This window comes from Habropoda laboriosa, unplaced genomic scaffold (genome assembly GCF_001263275.1).
Source record: "Habropoda laboriosa isolate 0110345459 unplaced genomic scaffold, ASM126327v1 scaffold110, whole genome shotgun sequence".
NCBI lineage: Eukaryota > Metazoa > Arthropoda > Insecta > Hymenoptera > Apidae > Habropoda > Habropoda laboriosa.
The window spans coordinates 425,428-445,082 of NW_017100243.1; the positions used below are offsets into that span (position 1 = coordinate 425,428).

The 19,655-nt window shown below is 41.1% G+C and overlaps 1 protein-coding gene across 1 annotated transcript in view; it reads left to right on the top strand.

Moving 5' to 3' along the window:
• Window positions 1-19,655, top strand: part of LOC108572105 (pikachurin) — a 272,858-nt gene that overhangs the window by 167,440 nt on the left and 85,763 nt on the right. The gene's annotated exons all lie outside the window — the stretch shown is intronic.

Here is a 19,655-nt window from a genome sequence, read left to right on the forward strand (position 1 = left end):
TATCAGTCTCTTTTACAACGAAAGAAAGTTACCAGGTTCGTTTGGTCCGTTAAAATCTCTCTCATTTCCCAAAGAATCGGCCATCGTTCGTGAAATCTCAGTCGTTGTATATGTTAGATTTATAAGTCAGTTAGATGTAACAAAAATTAATCTAAAGCCTTGCTAGGAAGTATATATTTCTTTTGTATACGTTCGAAGAAATCCGTTTAGCTTTATCACCTCTGTTTAGTAAAGATCTAAATGTTTATGATACGTGACAAAAGGCCTTTCGGTCCCAAGCGGGGTCGTAGGCAATATTAGGGTGTTGCGTAGGAGCACTCTCAGTCTGTATACAGTGCTCTTGCCATCAAAAATAATGATTATTAATTATTTAACAATCCATAACTCCCATAATCCAATAGTATACGTTGCAAAATGTAGGACACTTAACTATTCCAAATTCGACAACGCGAATGAGACGGACGGTGTGGAAAGAAGTGGTAACGAAACGAACTTCCCCGGCTCTTTTGTTCCTATTTCTTCTTTTTTCTTCTCTCTTCTATTTCCAACGTGGTATCTCCACGGCAAAGGCTAACAACGAAACTTTTTCACCACGGGTCTCTGGCCGGGATTGTAGCGCATTATTCGTGGGAAATTTTTAACGCGACAGGGGAACGTTATAGCGCGTAAGTAGAATTGGTCAGTGATTATCGCGGCCGCTAGACGCGTTCTGAAATTTCTCGTCCCTCGTTTCCTAATAGCAAACCTCGAGTAGCTTGTGTGTGTGTGTGTACGATGAATATTTCAGAGATGTTACAATAGTGCTTTCGTGAATATTGGTAACGATTCGAATGATAACTCTCGAGGAATTGAGAGGAATTATTCATTTGCTCCAATTTGGTTTTTCGGACGATGGAATAAATCCAATTTACTCTGTATGTACGTTGGAGGAAACATTTTCCAATTAAAAAATAGCAATACCGTGGGAACGATAGAAATTTTTGGGAATTTTTGTTAAAACTATGTATTTAGAACTGTAGACAGGTATCGATAAAGGAAAATTTGTCGGAATGAAATTGATTTACCCTGAGGAAATTGTATTAGAAGTGTGAGAAAGAACTGATCAACATTTGAGTAAAACTTTTGAGTAACATTTGAGTAAAGATTGGAAGTTTGAAAAAATTTTTAAAGTATTGCTATTGGTCGGTAATTGTAGCGAAGGTGGGAGATGAAGGTGAGTTAAAAATGGGAGAAACCAAAAGTGGCAACTTTCTCCAACAGTTTCCTCGGAGTTTACGACAGGCGTCGAAAATAAAAAATTCTCTGCTCGCCTGCTATAAACCCTTGGGGCGAAGATTACTTTAAAAATTCACGCTCCAACAATTTCACTTTTACTACTTAACCGTAACTTCGTATCAGAAACCGCTAATAGACCTGATATCTTTATAATATTTCCAACCAGCAAAATTCATCAGGTTTAAATCTTTCGAGGTAGAAAAATGTATACTAAATGTTAACTGGGGAAATCAGGAGAAAATCAGAGAAAAATTAAAATTCTTCAGGTACTATAGAACTATTTTATAAACTAAAATGCACTGTAAAACTCTCCTCCTGTTCCTCGGCCTCTCCTCCTCGGCCTCTCTTCCTCGGTCTCTCTTCCTCGGCCTCTCTTCCTCGGCCTCTCCTCCTCGGCCTCTCTTCCTCGGCCTCTCCTCCTCTTCCTCGGCCTCTCCTCCTCTTCCTCTTCCTCCTCTTCCTCTTCCTCTTCCTTCTCTCCTCCTCTTCCTCTTCCTCCTCTTCCTCGGCCTCTCCTTCTCTTCCTCTTCCTCCTCATGTTTCAGAATAACTATTTTCTATTTTATACGTGAGAGAGTATGCAATTCAAAGCTCTAAATAACAAAAAATAAGGAAACAAACCTCGCTCAAGGAGCAACAAAGAAAGAAGAAAAGTGATTCAATCGATAATAAAATATCTGGAAAAGCTAATCTAAGCAAACCTAAATTTATGCCTAGTACTTCGGTTCAGCCTGCATTCAGTGCATGGGAAATGCAACCGCGCCGTCCTTTCACGTCGGAAATTGCACTTTTCTCCAGCGTCACCCGAGAAAACGGGAAAAAAGAGAGAAGCTGAACCCGATAATTCGACGTGACGAGAGGCTCTCCTATTATTTATACACGGTGAGAACGCGAACGAGAGCCACGGTGAAAACTCGATTTGCCGGAAACGTGACTAAAGCTAAGAAAAACGATATTAAGTAGCGTTTCAGGTCCAGTTACCGGCGCTAACTCAATTCAGAGAAACGCGAACGGGCGATGCTGTTAGCCAACGTTTCAACCACGGCGAGAACCGCGTGGATGGGAATAATGGCGGGAAGATTGGGGGGACGCGCGCCACTTTCGGCCTAATGCAGTTGAAAAGCGCACCCCGCGGCGTTTTCGTTGTCATCCGGGTGCTGAAATTGTTCTCGACGCGGGAATCGCGTGGTTCCCGCGATGCTTTTCCCCTTTTGTTTCGAAATCTGAGGGTATCGTTGGAAACCAGCGCAAATTTCCTTTGTTCCCAATTTGTTTCTGCATCTTTCCCAGGATTGTTGCAAGAAAATTATGCGAGTAATTTAATTATTTTCACGCTTTGTGTTTTAATTAAAGCAGCGAATTATTGTTATTGTTATTCTGCTAGAACTTCCGTTGCAAACTCGACGTTTCCTTTTGAGTTTTCTTTTGGGACGAATGGTGTAATGTTGGTTTTCACATTGTTCAGATTCTTTTCTTCAAGCTTTAATTCTTCTCAGAGAAAGTATCAGTTTTATTGTTAGGGAGTCGGTAAATTATTATTCTGCAGTAACTCTACATTTCTTTTTGAGCTTTCCGAGGCAAATGGTATAGAGTAATTTTGGTTTTCACATTGCTGAAATCTTTTTGTGATCGACGTCGTTCCTCGAGCTTATCTTTATCGTTGGGATGCGAATACTTTGTAATTTATTGTAAATCTATTTCCACAATACTTTATTACACTTAACACCTTAAGGTTCACATTTCACTCAACTTCATATTCCAAAAATGATCGATTTTCATTTCTTTTCAAATTATTTCCCAGGTGTATGAAAAGAAGCTTCCCATTAACCATAATGCTGCACTCACATTACCCTTATCACAACAGAAAGAACAACTCAGTCTAGAAAATGAAAATAAACAATGAAACAAAGTTGCACTTACTGAACGATTACCTGTTCACACGTGTCACACGAACCTTAAGTGATCAAACGCTAAAATTTACCTATACAATCCAATATACCAACAAAACACAATCAATACTCGCGACACACCCACTCCTACGATTAAAAACCTTGGTCACCAAAAAGAAAACACTCGATCCCCAGTCCATCTACCACTGTGCACACCTTGGAAGAAGAAATTACACCAGGTATATCTAGATCGTCAAAGCCTATCGTTAGCACGACAAAAAACTAGAGAAACGGAAGAGAAGAGAAGAAAGAAAGAAAAAAAGAGGGTAGAAAATTGGCAAAGCAAATGGAGGCGGAATTTCTGAGGAATAGCGTGACTGGCGTCGCTTTTCGAAAGGGTATCGACGAAACGATTATCTCGAACACGCGTGTGTTTCACGACGAACGTTTTCTCTCCGTGACGAAAGATGTCCGGTCGGGTAAGGAAACTCCGCGAGGAAATAGTAAATATCAGAACGCTCGGCGACGCACTTCATTTCGCGAATATGCATCGGCGTTCGTGGCTGGTTCCGGCTGCTCGGGAACGTCCCGAGTATAATTCCAGGGGTCTCGACGTTGAATTATGGGGACGAGCCACACCGGGACCTTGATTCAACCTAGGCACGGAAAGTTCACGACGAAGCGGGAAATAATCGCGGGGACTCGTTGAATATTTATGCAAGAGGGTACGTTGGTGTTCGCTTCCTATCGGGAATTGGGACCCGGAGTTTGCCGCGCGCGCGTTTCGTTTCGCTGATTGGGGAGGCCAGGTGGAGGATAGGTTTTGGACGAGCACGAGCTCTCGAGTTTGTTGGAATTTGTTCGAGGGTTAAATTTGAATTGGGCTATTTTTCGAGAACTAGGAGAGACTAGCGAGGGGTAATTCTTCGGGGGAGGTTCGAGTTCTTCTAATTGGGAATGGTTCTTCGGAATTTTTCGCGAGGATCGATCGGTAATGGGGTACTTGATTTTGTGGAGAGGTGAGGTTCTGGGAAGCGTAATTTTAAACATGTTTCGCGTACTTCTTAAGCTCGGTAAATTTTCAAAAAAATTTAACGATGTCTTTGTTAGAAAGTTTTTGTAAATTTTTGTTACACGAATCTAGCAAAATTAGGTAAATTGCTAGTGAACCATTAATTGTAGATACATAGATAATTGGTGGAAGATTTAATGTAGATGGGAATTGATAAGTGTGTTTCTTTGTGGTTAGTACAAGAATCTGGTAAAATGTATTATTGTCTTACCGTTCCTTACAATCTCGTATCTAATCAACTCTTATCAATATACAATATTTCCATAAAATTTCTACTTTTACTATTCCTTATTCTTCACCCTGTCTTTCGTTTTTTACAATCTCACTTCTAGTCGACTCCTATCTGTCCATAAAATTCCCTCAGAATTCCAAATTTACCCTAATAATTGAGGCTTTTGATGGAGAAAGGGCAAATACGCCAAGAAAATCGCGTCCAAAATTTTCGCTATCGTATTACTTAATAAAAAGTAATGCAATTGTAGGGCGTCTGGGAAAATCATGTGTTCTTCCGTCAAAGGGTCACTTCTGACTCTGTCCTCGACTTTTTTTTTTGTCAGACTATTACGTCTGTGGTGAGGAAGGGTCGCAGAGGTACCTGGAGTTTCGTCGCTCCTTACACTCTAAAATAAATAAAAGTGGTTTGGTAACATGAATAACGAGAAATAGCTGGGGCAGTGTAATAATTAGGTTCAGAGGAAAATTTGCAAAAAACCTGTGCAGCAAACTTCTGACTCTGCCCTCGGCCCGAGCCGTCACTCTTTTATTGTTTTACACATCACATACATGTACATTTACATGCATTCCGATCGGTTGCGATAGTAATGAAACGATGCGGAAATAAGCACGGATCGGTTGCGATAACGACGTAACACCGACCGGGTTAGGTGCACCCTACACAATTAAGTCCAAAAGAGAGGTGATACATCGATGGCCTCAATTTTAATTCCCAATTTACAGAAAACCTAATTTCTAATTTATCTAAAATTCACAATTTATCATCCCCCTGTTCCGTCAAATTTTCCACAACCCACAGTTCAAACCATCAAAATCTACATTCTACCAGACGAGTTAACTAAAGCTTCTCCCTGCACCTTGTCGAACACACGCACACGGCCCCTTTTTTCGCGTTATCGTCATCCTATTCCCCTTGACCCTTCGGTGACACACAGAGACACGAGACGACTCGTTGGCTCGCGTTATCGTGAAAAAAAAAGGACGGATCGTGGAAGGGGATAGAGGAAGCAGCAGCTTAAAGGGCAACAGAGGCGACGTCTACGGGACACATGGCGTGTCCACGACTATTGTGGCGGGCATAATGCAGCAGGCTCGTGCAAACACAATTTGTCGCGTCACAGCGGATAGTCAATCGATTAGGTACGTGATGCAGGGTGCGCCACAGGTGCATGTGCAGCACATGCGGCCCAGGATTACGCCTGTCTCGACCACGCTTACGGTCCCTCGTAATTCCGAGGCGTAACGAGTCCACGCGTACCTCGAATTAAACGTTATCACGTCTCGTGTGTTAATCACGACGCTTTGACGATAATTGCGGGACTGGAGAAATGGAGATTTCGCGTTTTTGCGGCGCCTTTGGGCACTTGGACTGAGGTCGCAAAAGGAGAGATAAAAATTTTGCTTTTGGGTTGCTGTGATTTATGAGTCATTTGATGTATAGTTGAGAGACTAGGAAAATGTGAATTTTTAATTATCAACTTGTATGGATATTGAATGCGCAACCAATTTTTTATGGATTTGGAATTAATCTTGGGTTAGTGTGTCGGAGTCTGACAAATTCAATTTTTGCAGCGTTGTTTTTGCAATTTGAAAATACGTAGTAAATCAAGGAGTGTGAATTTGTGGAAGCCAGGTAAGGTGAAATACCACGGCACAGAACAGTAACTACTCGTTTATTAATGTAATAATAAGACTGCCGGTTGCTCACACGTTCACGCTCGAGAATCCGCCCACAGGAGAAGGAAGATAGCGCGGTGATCGGTTACAAAGGAACAAACGCCTCCTCGAGCGTCTTACGCGGGCACTTCGAATTTCTTAACAATTATCAAGTTTAAATAACTTGTTAAATGAAAGAAGCTCTTTTGGGTGGAAGGTTTTAAGTTCCTTTTATTCTGAGATTCTTCAATGATATTTCAGTGCTTTGAGGCTTTGCAAGTGACCCGTTTAACCCTTTGACCACCTACAATTTCAGTATTTTGTCTACAATTTTCCTGGGTAATCACAAAACAGCGATTAAAAGCTTTCTTCTTCGATTTTACATTTTGTTAAACATCCTCTAACGAATGGTACCATCAACTCACCTGAATATTATCAAAAAATTGCACGAGAAAATTGACAGAAAGCAAAGCAGCTAAAGAATATAATACATCCAGTTTCCGTATTCCACGTAAAAACAACTCGCACACCCTTAACAACCGCAACGAAGGCATCGAACTTCCCCCCAAAAAAGGAAACGCGAGAATCCTCTCTCCGTGGCAAACTGCCAAAGATCATCGAGGAGAATTAGCCTGCGTCACGTCGTACGTATCTCGGCGGTTCCGTCTGAAGGAACGTCGCGGCCGTTGCCAACTTCCTTCGCGGAAACGCGGCCAGAAAGCCGGCCAAGAGCGATCAAAAGAAATTTGCGAACGCCGGCCCGCGGAACGAACTTTTCCTACCGGTGGGTACGCTAATTTCCCGAGAATGTTCCTCTGGGCGCGAGTCCTGCCAAGAAACTGCACCAGTTGCGTTCAAACTCTCGATGCACCCGCGAGAAAAGTTCACGTGGCAGGGAAACAGGCCGAAGTTTCTCCGCGGTTTTCTTTCCTTCTACTTAAGCCGGGAGAGAAAAGGTTCGGATCAGCTCGCCGCTGGTTCTTTGTTGAAGAGGAAAAATCGCGGAGGCGATACCTACCGAAGTTCTCGCGTTTCGAGGAGTGTGACGAGTTGCGAGATTTTGTGAAAATTGGTTTTGATCCGGGTTGATGGACGAGGGAGATTTTGTAAAATTTTCGCGTTGGAGTTTCTAAAGAGTTTCTAAGCTGAATCGGTTTTTGATTTTTTATACAATATTCATAATGGAAAATTTGTGGTCCTTTTATTTCTGTTTAATCAAGTTTCTAATCTGCGTAGATCTGTTTTTGATTTCTTATATTTTTAATAATAGGTTTGTGATAGTTTTATAGGAAATATTTGCGTATATTATTGCGTAAATTATTTTTTATACATTTTTAACAGATTATTTTAATTTTTATTCAAAATGTTTTGCAATCATTTAATATACAGGCGAAATATCTTTTAAAGAAGTGATGTTAGGAAAAAAATGTTTCAACAAAAGTTGTTTGGTACGGAGGGGGATATTATATGGTATAAATATTTTTTTCGTACCGGGTATGGTGGGGGAGATTTCAAAGTCAGTTTAATTTTTTTAAATGGAATGCTATATTTTTTTATACAAAATATGATAGCGTATGTTAAGACGAGTCCAATGAGGTGCGCACAAAGTCATTTAAAAAACATATAAAATCACTCCTTTATACTTCATCTTTCGTATTCCACAACACTGATTTTTCTTCATAGAGAGTGATTAAATCGGTGATTTCATTTCTCCACTAATTCTTTTTCCTGACATTTTTTACTCGCACGAGAATTCTGTCAAGAATACGAAACTGCTTCGTGCTTGCAAAGCAACTGTTTATTCGAGTCGTAACTCTCGAGAGCAACTCGCGATAGTTTTACTCTCAAAAGGACAGTGTAACGGTTTGAATTTAAAAGGGGCGCGTCTTTTTACCGTGATCGGCGTGCGTCCGCCGAGCGGCGTTGGGAGCGGTGATCGCGCATGCGTCGGGAGCGGCGATCGCGCATGCGTCGAGCGAAAAAAAGTATGGCGTATTGTATTGTATCAAGACTACGTGCGTGGCGTTTGTTCTCGATTTTGCCAATAAAAGTAATATAAAATCAGAAAATTATTTTTCCGCTAACTCTTTTCTGTGCGCGAATAGACAGCTAGAAAAATTTTGACGTGCATTTCGAATCAATTTACACATTTATCATATATTCACAGTTTTCTCTGTTACGATATTCTACATCCTTTGGATTCCATAACACCGATTTTTCTTCAACGAAGAGTGATTAAATCGATAATTTCATTTCTCGATCAATTTCTTCTCCTGACATTTTTTACTCGCACGAGAGTTCTCTCAAGAATACGAAACTATTTCGTGCTTGGAAAGCAACTGTTCGACAGTAGTATGATTACGTATCCATTCGAGAGCAAGTCTCGACACGTTTACTCTCAGGCAGTTGAGCTATGCTTTCGGACAGTCAATCTCAAGCGCGGGAGATACTCTCGAGAGCAACTCGCGATAGTTTTACTTTGAAAATGGCACGTAGCTTCGTGTTTAGTTCGATATAATACAGACAACGACTCTGGCTCGAGTTTCTTACGTTCGGCTCGAATTTCTTACGTTTTGCTCGAGTTTCTTATGTTTCACTAGCAAAAAAACATCGCGAGTCTCGCGCAATGTGTGGTACGTGAGGTTGACTAGGCCCAAGTTACATACTTGAGGGTCACTCACACGCCTAGGATTTTTCCTAGAACTGCTTCGTGTAACAGGGAGCAGAAATCGGGAAGATCGTCACGTACGCAGTTAGTGCTCACGAGCCTACCGTGCGTTGTAGAAAATTCAGTGCTCCCGCGAATAAAGTGGTTTCGATTGTGCGTGGATTTCGAATCAATTTACGTACTTAGCATATTCGTTCGTGTGAATTAAGTGCCGCTGCATACAAGAAGCTAGTGCACCGAATTCAAGTACACAACGAACAGCTCAGCTTGGGAGAAAAATGAAACGAGAAGCGTGTCTCTGCGCGCTACACAGCTACAGTTTCACGGTACGTGAATGCGCGAATAATATGTATGTATATATACGCACACAATCAAATGATTGAGTTAATTGAAAATAGAGGAGAGCCTTGAAATGACTTTGTTCGCACCTCGTTGGACTCGTTTTAACATACGCTATCATATTATGTATAAGAAAATATAGCATTCCATTTAAAAAAATTAAACTTACTTTGAAATGTCCCCCACTATACCCGGTACAAAAAAAATATTTATACCACATAACGTCCCCCTCCATATTAAACAACTTCTGTTAAAACATTTTTTCCCTAACATCACTTCCTTAAAAGATATTTCGCTGTATTGAGATAAAACATACACCCTGTATATTTGCAGACAGATTATTTTATATATGTTTATACATATTTTTCTTTCGTTCGAATGGTTGAAATGAAATTTCTTTTATTACAGCAGTTTTTTTATCAGTTCTCTAAAAATATCAATTTATTTTCATTGATAGCGTATTACAAACACCACGACAACGATGTCATTAATTTACAAACGTTTCACGTAGGCACTATTAAAAACACCTCAGTCACATCATCAATAACTCGAGCGTGTCCAACCAATACATCCTTCCTCCCCTATCTGTCGAGCCAATCAATTAAAAGAAATCGATCCTACGCGACAGCTTACACCTCGCATTTACCCCAATTGAAAACCTACCTTGCCCTCATCCAGGGTATCACCGTCAAAAAGGGGAAAGTTCATCGGGAATTGAAACCATTCCCGTTCACCATCGACCAACTGACCAATGGTCAATACGAACAACCAAATTCTCATTATTATTCTACTCTTCTCGTTATTCTGTCTCTGCACGAAAATTTCTATTTCCATAATTACGAAAGTAGCCTAATTATATATTTTTCATTTTGAGAGATTAGACACTTTTCTTTGCGCATACTTTGTATAACTCAAGCTTTATGGTCTATGAAGCTTCCATATTTTTTTTAATTCTTACATGTTATCTTGAAATTAGCCTAAATTAGATACACATTTTTCGTTTTGAAATATTAGACTATTTTCTTCGTTCAGACACTATACAACTCAAGCTTTACAATCCTTGAGTTTGCATAATTTTTCTAATCCTCATATGCATCAGTAATCACGAAATTAGCCTAAGTTAGATACATATTCTTCGTTTTGAAATATTAAGCTATTTTCTTTATACATACCTTGTGTAACTGAAGCTTTATAATCTGAGAGGTTCCATAATTTTTCTAATCCTCATACGCATCGGTAATATTGCAAATTAGCCCAAGTTGGATATATGTATATATTTTTCGTTTCGAGATATTAGACACTTTCCTCCGCGCACACCCTGTATAACACAAACTTTACAGTCCGTGTGCCTTCGCAAGGGACGATTCGTCACTTCTGAGAACATTTCCACTCCGTTGGAAGTGGCTGGAATTTTCTCGTCCGACTTTTCCGACGAATCTCCACAGTAGAATGGACGCAAGCTGACCAACAGTCAGACACGAATCTCTCCTCACGGTCAGCTGGTTACGAACTTTTTACGAGTGGCGTCTCGTGAGTTCTGAGAAGCATTCGTTGTTTCCTCGTTTCCTGTTCGCGATATGAATTCGGATTACACGTCGTTTCGTTCTTTGCGCCCTTCAGCTGAAAGAATAATCTCCAGATGTGGATTAAATAAAATGGCCGCTTCTTTTCTCTCAGTCGAAAACTGGGGAAACAGTTTTTAGTATTTCCTTTTCTCATTCATTTATTTTACGAACACAAAACTTATTAACGTATACAATATATAGTAAATTCTCCACAAGTGTCAGTCCGCAAGGAAGCTAAACCTGACACTTGTAGAGTCAGGGACTACGTTTTCGAGCCTCGCGCCCGTCTTTGTAGTTTGCTGAACGTAGACAAGGACAGCGAATAAAGATAAGCATGAAACGTGAGTCGAGGCAACCAAGCGACTTAAATACCAACTTTTTTAATTTTACATTTTTTTATCCCGAAATTTTTCTTAACATATTGATGAAATTTTTCTGATGAAAATGACATAAAACACGACATAATTTGAACAACATTTACTTATTAACACGTTCACTGTCACGCCAGACAATTATATCGTGTTTGATATCATTTTCATCAGAAAAATTTCACCAACGTGTTAAAAAACATTTCAGATGAAAAAAAGTAAAATTAAAGAAATTACATTTTTCTATTATGAATTGTCGAGCCGTGAAATCTCGTAAAAGAAACCGAGTAGTGTAGAGTTACACGCTTGACTGACAGCGAGAACACAGGCGCAGCAATGACGCAGCCTAGGCGTAGGACCATCTATACTGACACTTGTAGAATCCAAAAGCGAGAACACAGGCGCAGCAATGACGCAGCCTAGGCGTAGAACCATCTATACTGACACTTGTAGAATCCAAACTGACTGACACTTGTAGAGAATTTACTGCATGTAGTATCGTAGTTTTAAGCGACTGTAGTTTTTAAGAATAATAGTTATAACTTGGCGTGTAGTTTTAAGAACAGGAAGAAGGCGGTAAAAGGGAAAGCGGCGACGGGCACAAATCAGGCCCATCGGGCGATCGGCCGATGCGTCGCCGATGGGTTTACGAGGGTGTAGCGGTGGGGAGTCGAGGGCCAGCGATAGTTTTCCCTGCGGAAAAAAAGACAGTGTCGAGTTGGAAGTGGAGCGTATCGTTAAGAGTCGTAATCATATATGTATAGTCCTGTTGCCTTAACTGTAATTCTAATATATTATAATAAACCACATTTGTATATCTAACGCTACATACACTACCGGCCAAAAGTTTGGAATCACCGAGCAATTTACACAAAAATTTGCAGAAAAAAGCCAGCGACTTTGAGAATTTTTTATCGTTTGAATCAATTGATATGAGACAAATTGATAAAAGTAGAATTGAGATAAACTTGAAATCTATAAAAAATTAGCAGCAAAAATTGACGAAAAGTGGGAGGTGATTCCAAACTTTTGGTCGGTAATGTATATATTATAAATAGAGGAGAAATAAATTGCGATACCACTTTTTTAGTCATTCCTTTGTTAATGAAAATTCTTTTTTTATTCGTTTATTTTCGAATACAAATCTGTTATTGTATAGATTACATATTACAAATAGAAGAGAGAAGAAGAAGAATGTATGTATTATAGAAGAAAGAAATAGAAGGGTTAAATCGTTGCGAATATTCTCTCGCATTTTATACACTCGCCAAATCATATTCATCATATTTCTCTTTCTACCACCGTGTTGATTTCATTATTAACCGACCCAGACAGAAAAGTACTTCGGAATAGCTATTCCCAACGAGCGGGTAATCCATCAAATTACTAGCTCGCCGACGACTCAATGCACTCGAGGAACGCGGTCAGAACCGCGAGAAACGAATTCCATTTTTTTAATTAACACTGTATCGCATCTCGCCTCGAACTCGCGTTAGAGAGCGCGAGAAATGCGAGAGGCCAAAAGAGGCGAAAAAAAAAAAATAGAGGAGGTATATACCTGTTATAAAAGTAGCAGAGGTCGCATAATTAGAATTTTTCGCGTGTTCGTGTCGCCAACGATCGATAGATTCCTCTCTTAATATCCTATTTTTGAGGAAATCTCGTATGTAGGTTCGTAATTAAAGCAAATAAGGGGTTTCGTGTACGATATTTGTACCGGAGAATTCCTCGGCCACTGAAAAATTTAATATATTGGAAATTTAAAGGGACAGAATTTTCAGAATGGTTTTTTTAATTTACCGATTCTTCGAAAAACATATAAAATTGACGTGATTGTCTTTGATTCTATGTTAGTATACAGGAAACCCTTGTATAATACTTATTTTCATTATTTTTCGACGCTTCGAAATTTCTGTTGTGAACTCTTTAACTGTGCAGAATAAAAGACAATGATGCAAGTAAATATTATTAAATTTTCTGAAAACTACCTGCAAAACAGGAAATGCATACTTCTGTTCCATAAAAAACAAATGAGAAAACCACCCTTGCTCCCCTAAGAGTCTCACCCCAAAAAACATCTATTGTACCCTAATTAATTCATCCTCCTCTCCCATTTAGTATAAAAGAAAGTACATGATTGCAGCATTTCACCTGTCTCACCCTGTAAAATATTACAGCAAAATTCTACTCCGTTACGAACAAAAATTTGAAAAACAATCTTCACATACTACACAAAACTTTCAATTCAGTCATTTTCAGAAATTTTCAACGATAAAAACACCATACCCTATTCAAACAATTTAAAAATTTTTGCAACATCCCTGTTAGCGTATCGTTGATGCACGTCGCGTTCCGATTATGTGGCTCGACGCGCACTTGTGATACTGTTGCCCGCCAAATTAATCTTAGACTCGAACGTTAGCAAAACGTGGAGTGCGTCACGAATGTTTGACGCCTTTGTTTCAAAATGACTCGAGTGGTCGATCGCGACTCGAAATGTGACCAGGTGTCTCCACGAAAGGCTGGAGAGTATATGTGGATCGCTCGAGAGAATCTTTGCTAATGCTGCTCGATCGCCGATTTTTTCGCGGAGCTACGAAGCGTCTTTGTTCTCAAAAATAACCTTCTAGTGCGAGCGTGCCATAAACCCGGTCAACGAAGACCCCACGTGTTCCGTACCTGCGCGACGGAACAGTCCCTTTGTAGGAACCGACGACGGAAAAATATTGAGGGACCCAACCGGGAATCGCACCTGGGACCTTCGACTTATATTCGACTATTCTCCCTTGCCGGTTTGCATTTTGGGTACGGAGGCCCCGATACTACACTCGGCCGTCCTGAACTGACATCCGCCCTCGAATGTCCTCAGTGCAACACAACTCAACACTTTCGGGCATACTCCCCCACACAGTGGTACACAGCCGAAACAACGCATTCTTGGGAGACGTGCAACTCCTCGATATGCTTCCATCTCACAGCGCCTAGGGCTTCGTGCAGCCTAGATGCCTCCATCCCGGACGAGCCCCCATTTGTAGGAACCTAGGGAAAAATATTGAGGGACCCAATGGGAATCGAACCCGGGACCTTCAGCTTTGCGCGCTACGCCAATCACTCCATCTCTATTCTCCCTTGCCGGTTTCCATTTTGGGTACGGAGGCCCCGATACTACACTCGGCCATTCTGAACTGACATCCGCCCTCGAATGTCCTCAGTGCAACACAACTCAACACTTTCGGGCACACTCTCCCGCACAGTGGTACACAGCCGAAACAACGCATTCTTGGGAGACGTGCAACTCCTCGATATGCTTCCATCTCACAGCGCCTAGGGCTTCGTGCAGCCTAGATGCCTCCATCCTGGACGAGCCCCCATTTGTAGGAACCGACGAACCCGGGACCTTCGGCTTAGCAAGCCGAGGCTTTGCGCGCTACACCAACCACTCCCTCTCAATTCTCCCTTACCGGTTTCCTATTTGGGTATGGAGGCCCCGATACTACACCTTTTACACTAATCACCAAGCAAAACCTAACACAGTATCGTCCACCTACGACATTTTGAGAGCACACTTCGGTTTCACCAACGTCCCGACATTCCACGCAGTTATAGCACTCAGGCAGTTCTATGTACAATTTAAAGGAGCTTCCCATTCGGAACGACTCGTATTAAACGGATCGTCGCTCCACGTGAACGACGTGACACGTACTCGAGGAAAAGTCAGGGACGTGGTTGGTTAAAAGGGGGGGCGGCGAAAACGGGGCCATGGGAAAACGCACAGCTTCCTGGTTCCCCTCTTTCTCTGATTGTAAAATCGATAGAACGCGAACACGCGACGTTTAAACGACGCTGTTTCGTCGTTTTACTATTTCTTACGTTCCCGACGAAACGATTCCAAAGTATCGGCCGTATCACGCTGATTCCGTTTTAATGGCCAGTCATCAGACAGCCGTTGCCAATGTTGTTAATTAAATTTCTCTCCCCTGCGATGTGCTCGAATAGAAAATTTTCCTCGCGATTTTTTTTCTACTGCTTCTATTTCCTCGTCTGTGTGTATTACACGAATCTCTACTTTATCGAGTACGGCAAGTATGTAAGTATAGTTTGTGAGTTCGCTACTGGAATTTCTTTTTGTGGAGCTTTTTATTTATCGTCGAGAGATCGGGTTGCTAATGAGGGTGATTTACCGTGCTACAGGTGCAGTTTGGGTGTAATTAAGGGACGGGTAGGTATGTGCTGCTTGTGAGTTAATTAGACTTGGGGTGAAGGAGACGGGGAGAGATATTTGGTTTGTGAGCTAGCAAGATTGACGAGCCATTGATTCAGAGACTTCTCAAACGATATTGTATTGTGCTTTAACTGTGTTATTAATGTGTTTACAATGGAAAATTTCTGGTCTTGATGGTCTGGTCGAATCGAGGCTTTTTTCGTGGAAATTTATTGTAATTAATGTTAATCGAGCTCTCTGTCTGGAATGAACAGGACGAGAGTGTGTGTTGGATAGTGTCCTTGTGTGACTGTGAAATGAATGTTAATTAATTCAAGAATATTCGAAGTATCCTTGTAAATCTTCGATACTTAAAGTTGCTTTCACTCGAAATTGAACGAAATTTTTACAAATATTTAGTTGGCGAGCTAGCAAGATTGACGAGCCATTGATTCAGATACTCCTGAAGCGCTTTTGTACCACGTTTTAATTATATTGTTAATGCTTTTTCAATGTAACATTTCCACTCTTGCTGATTTCATTAAATCGTGGCTTTTTTCGTGGAAATTTATCGTAACGAATGTTAATGTTAATCAGGCTTCTCTGCAAATCTCTTTAATGGACACCTCACTCGGAAGCATTTCGGAACTCTCTGTCTAGAGCTTTTAATTAATCTCATTTCACGTATGAAACGCGTGTGTTGCACAGTGTCTGCAATTAAAATTCGTCACTCTTCCTTTCTTTTCTACACATTCGATAAAACCTCAAAATAATCGTCTTTCCAATATCTCTCCCCCCACAACGCTCTCTCCATTAACAAACTCCAAATCAAACCTCTGATTCACTTGGACGCCGCTCGAAACCGATATAATCCCACCAAAAAATCGAGGGAAAAAAAAGTAGATGACAATATTCATCAGGAAAGTTTAAATTCGTCCCGTAATTCAAGCATCGATAATCAACTTGAAAAGAAATCAAACGAACCGCAGTTTGCGCATTCGGTACGATTCTCACGATCTCTCCTCCGGAGCTTCTCTCCAACCTAGCAAACCGACCACCGAAACCTGCAAACGCTACGATCCAATTTAGCCGGGGCGTCGCTTTATCCGATATCCAAGATAAGAAGATGGCGGTGTAATCGGTGGTCCACGTAGTTAGGATCAATTAGCAGCGGTGGTTTTTGCTAATATCCACGCAACGGGAATATTAATCAATAACACGCGCCGGGGTCGTTTCTGGTAATAATTCTCCGGAGAAAAGGGGCGGCATGTGTTTCTAATGGACCATCGATTTGGCATACGATTATTGGCGGTGTCCGTGTCACACGAGTCCACCGCGTTAATTGTCCAGACACGAGTGGAACTAATTATCGAGCGTTCACCAGCGTAGGTGCAATGCACGTCTTGCACGCGAGATCCTTTCGGATTAAATGTCTGATTCGAGGGCTATTTTTCTTTTTTCCGTTTCACGAATCTCTCGAGGTCGAGGGTCGTTTTTATTCCGTGCTCTATGGGAATTAGGAACGAACGGGAGTTGATGCGCGGATGGATAAACCTTTGGAGATATCGGGAATTATGCTGTTTGAGATTATCTTGGAGGAATGTGAGGTTTTGTTTGTTTCTGTGGGTTCTGAGTGCATTTCTGCGGGAAATATCGATGGTTAGGGAGAAAAGTGAGAATTAAGTTAAACGGGGGCTAAACTTTTGGCCCTTTAAATTTTCAAGTAACCTATGTGTGGCGGCCGTTGAACCGAAAATTAGACGTTACAGCGTTGTAAACAAAACAGGAGTCAGCTGACGGGGCACTAGGCCAAGGCCCGGGCTATTGTCCCGAATGAAAAAACATAAACGCGAGTATAAAGTGAGCGACGCGCGGCAGCTCGCGACACAACCGTTTTTTCTTGGCTACGTGACCTCACGTACCGCGCAACGAATTGTAGAAGTAAAAATAAGTTGAATTTAAGTTTGTTTAATTTTTGAGGCATGGACTGCCTAATGAAAGTCAAGAAGATTAATGAAGTTTGGGAGAAATTTCTCAGGTCTCGAAGGGTTAAGAAATATTCACAAACACTGTCAATTTTGAGCATCAAATTTTGCAGCGCAGCAAAGCAACGCTAATTTCTTTTTTCCACGAGAATTCAACGATTAAGTGAAAATCACCGAAAAGTAGCTTCACTAATAAACCTAGGATACTCAACAGAAGATTTTTCCACGAACTTCCGTCCTTAATTCGCGTACACTCGAGATTTTAATACGATCGAGAGAGTAAGTCCGTCGAATCCGGAACTCTGTCAGAATTCGAACGTTAAATTCGAAGGGTCCAGGCTTCCTAAGTTATAAAATTTGAATCCCTCTAAAGCTCATTCGGTCGGAAGAAGTTCCGAACTGGAGACTAAAAAGCATCCTTGGTAAGAAAAGAGGGGGAAAAAGGAAGACCGTGACTTTTAAAGCCGCGTCCCAAGATGTTCCCGAAGGGTTGCGGATAAAGACGAAACTATGTAGGAAAGCGGGTTTAACTTTGAAAACCGACGATGAAGTCGCCCTGCCCTATCATAAACCCAATTCACGTCGTAAAACTTGACACGTATTAAAAACCACCTGTCTACTCGCCGGTACCGGCATTAAAGATGATTAAAACCGTCTCGTGGATACGACAGCGGAGCAAGAGGGGCTTTAGGGGAGGGAATCGGTGGATGGACGAGCGGTTTAAAATCGAAGCTGATCGATAATTCAACGGGAACGACGCCTGGCAACTGGCCAGAAGGAGGTGCATTTTCTTCTGGTAAATTTGAAGTTATTTTGGGCCGTTTCGATCGGGAAAATGTGGCTTGACTGGTCTCGAATAAAAGTTGCATTATGCCGATGCTCGGGTGAAATTAGAGGGGAAAGGTAGCAACCTCGAGTGGATCGAGGACGACGCAATTTTTCAAATTAATGGTTATTTTTTATTTACTTCGAGTCGAATGAGATTTAGAGTGGAAAATAATTTTTGTAACTTGAAGACACTATTTTGGCGCGGATAAAATATTGATAGTTTAAAGAAATTATGAAAATTGAGAGTTGAATCGGATGTGATAGGGACGATGGTCGCACATTTAGAGTGGAAAATAATTTTTGTAGCTCAAAGACACTATTTTGGCGCGGATGAAATATTGATAGTTCAAAAAGATAAGGAAAATTGAGTTAGACATGGTGTGGGAAAAATAATGGTTATTAATTTGGAATGGAAAATAATTTTTGTAACTGATAGTTACTATTTGGGTGGAAAGTAAAGTTATACGATAGATTATGAGGAAATTGGTGCATATTTTGGCTAACAGTTCTTTCCCCGGTGCAAACAACGCGAGGAATTTCCTATAGAAATTCCAATTTTCGCGAATGAGGCAAGCAACTTCGATCCACCGTTTGCCCACCATTCCTTATGCACACTTTCACCTCATTCCTGAAGCATACCTCGCGATCCACAGGCAATTCCGCAGAATATTGTCATTCATGATAAACCTCTGGCACAACCTTGGCTTTCATCCGCGGAAGCTCAGAAACCAGCAATTACTAAACCAAACTTCATTATTAATCGACAGTCTTAACCCTTTTGTACATCCTACAAGGATAGCGTAGAGAATTTAATTAAAGACTCGACAAAGCTCTGCTGTCACCTTGATTAGCCTAAAAAATACTTTTATTCCTAAATTGTGTAACAGTTACAAAGTGTGCATTTGTGATTAAAAAGAAACTTTGAAACCTCTAAGAATTTTCTGTATTTCGTAAAAATTAAAAAATAACGAAATTTTAGTGCACTCGCAGACTTGGTATTTTCTGAGATTTATAAGATAAACTACAAAATTCACGTACTAAAAGAACGTAATGTGTATTCAATAATACGAGAGTTTAGGCGATAATATTTCGTTTTGTAATTCCAAAGCACGTAACTCGCGTGAGTACACACCGAAAGCGAAAGGGTTGAACGGAATACGTAGGGAAATAAATCAAACCGCGAACGTTGTATCTGTTTTCTCGACGATTGAAAACACTTCACCGTAACTTTACCAACGTTCGTCCCCAAACACCGTGAAAACCCTCGACACTCCCTCCCCAGTATACGTAACAGCCGTTAATAAATAATAAAGTAACAAAAAAATTCAACTTCAAGTGACAAATAACTGTTACTCACACCGTTGGTTCCTCCCTTTTTTTTCCCCCCCGCCCGTGACCCAAGCATCGATCCCGGAAACAAAGGTCCAGAGGGGGTTAAACCGGTTAAGGGCGTCCCATTCGCGGGGCAGAAGTGCACTTTTAAGCGCGGGGGAAAGAGGACGAATGGAGCACGAGCGTGTTCAAAACCATTATCCCCCGGCGGGATCGCGCTGGGATGGCATTAATGGAGGCTCG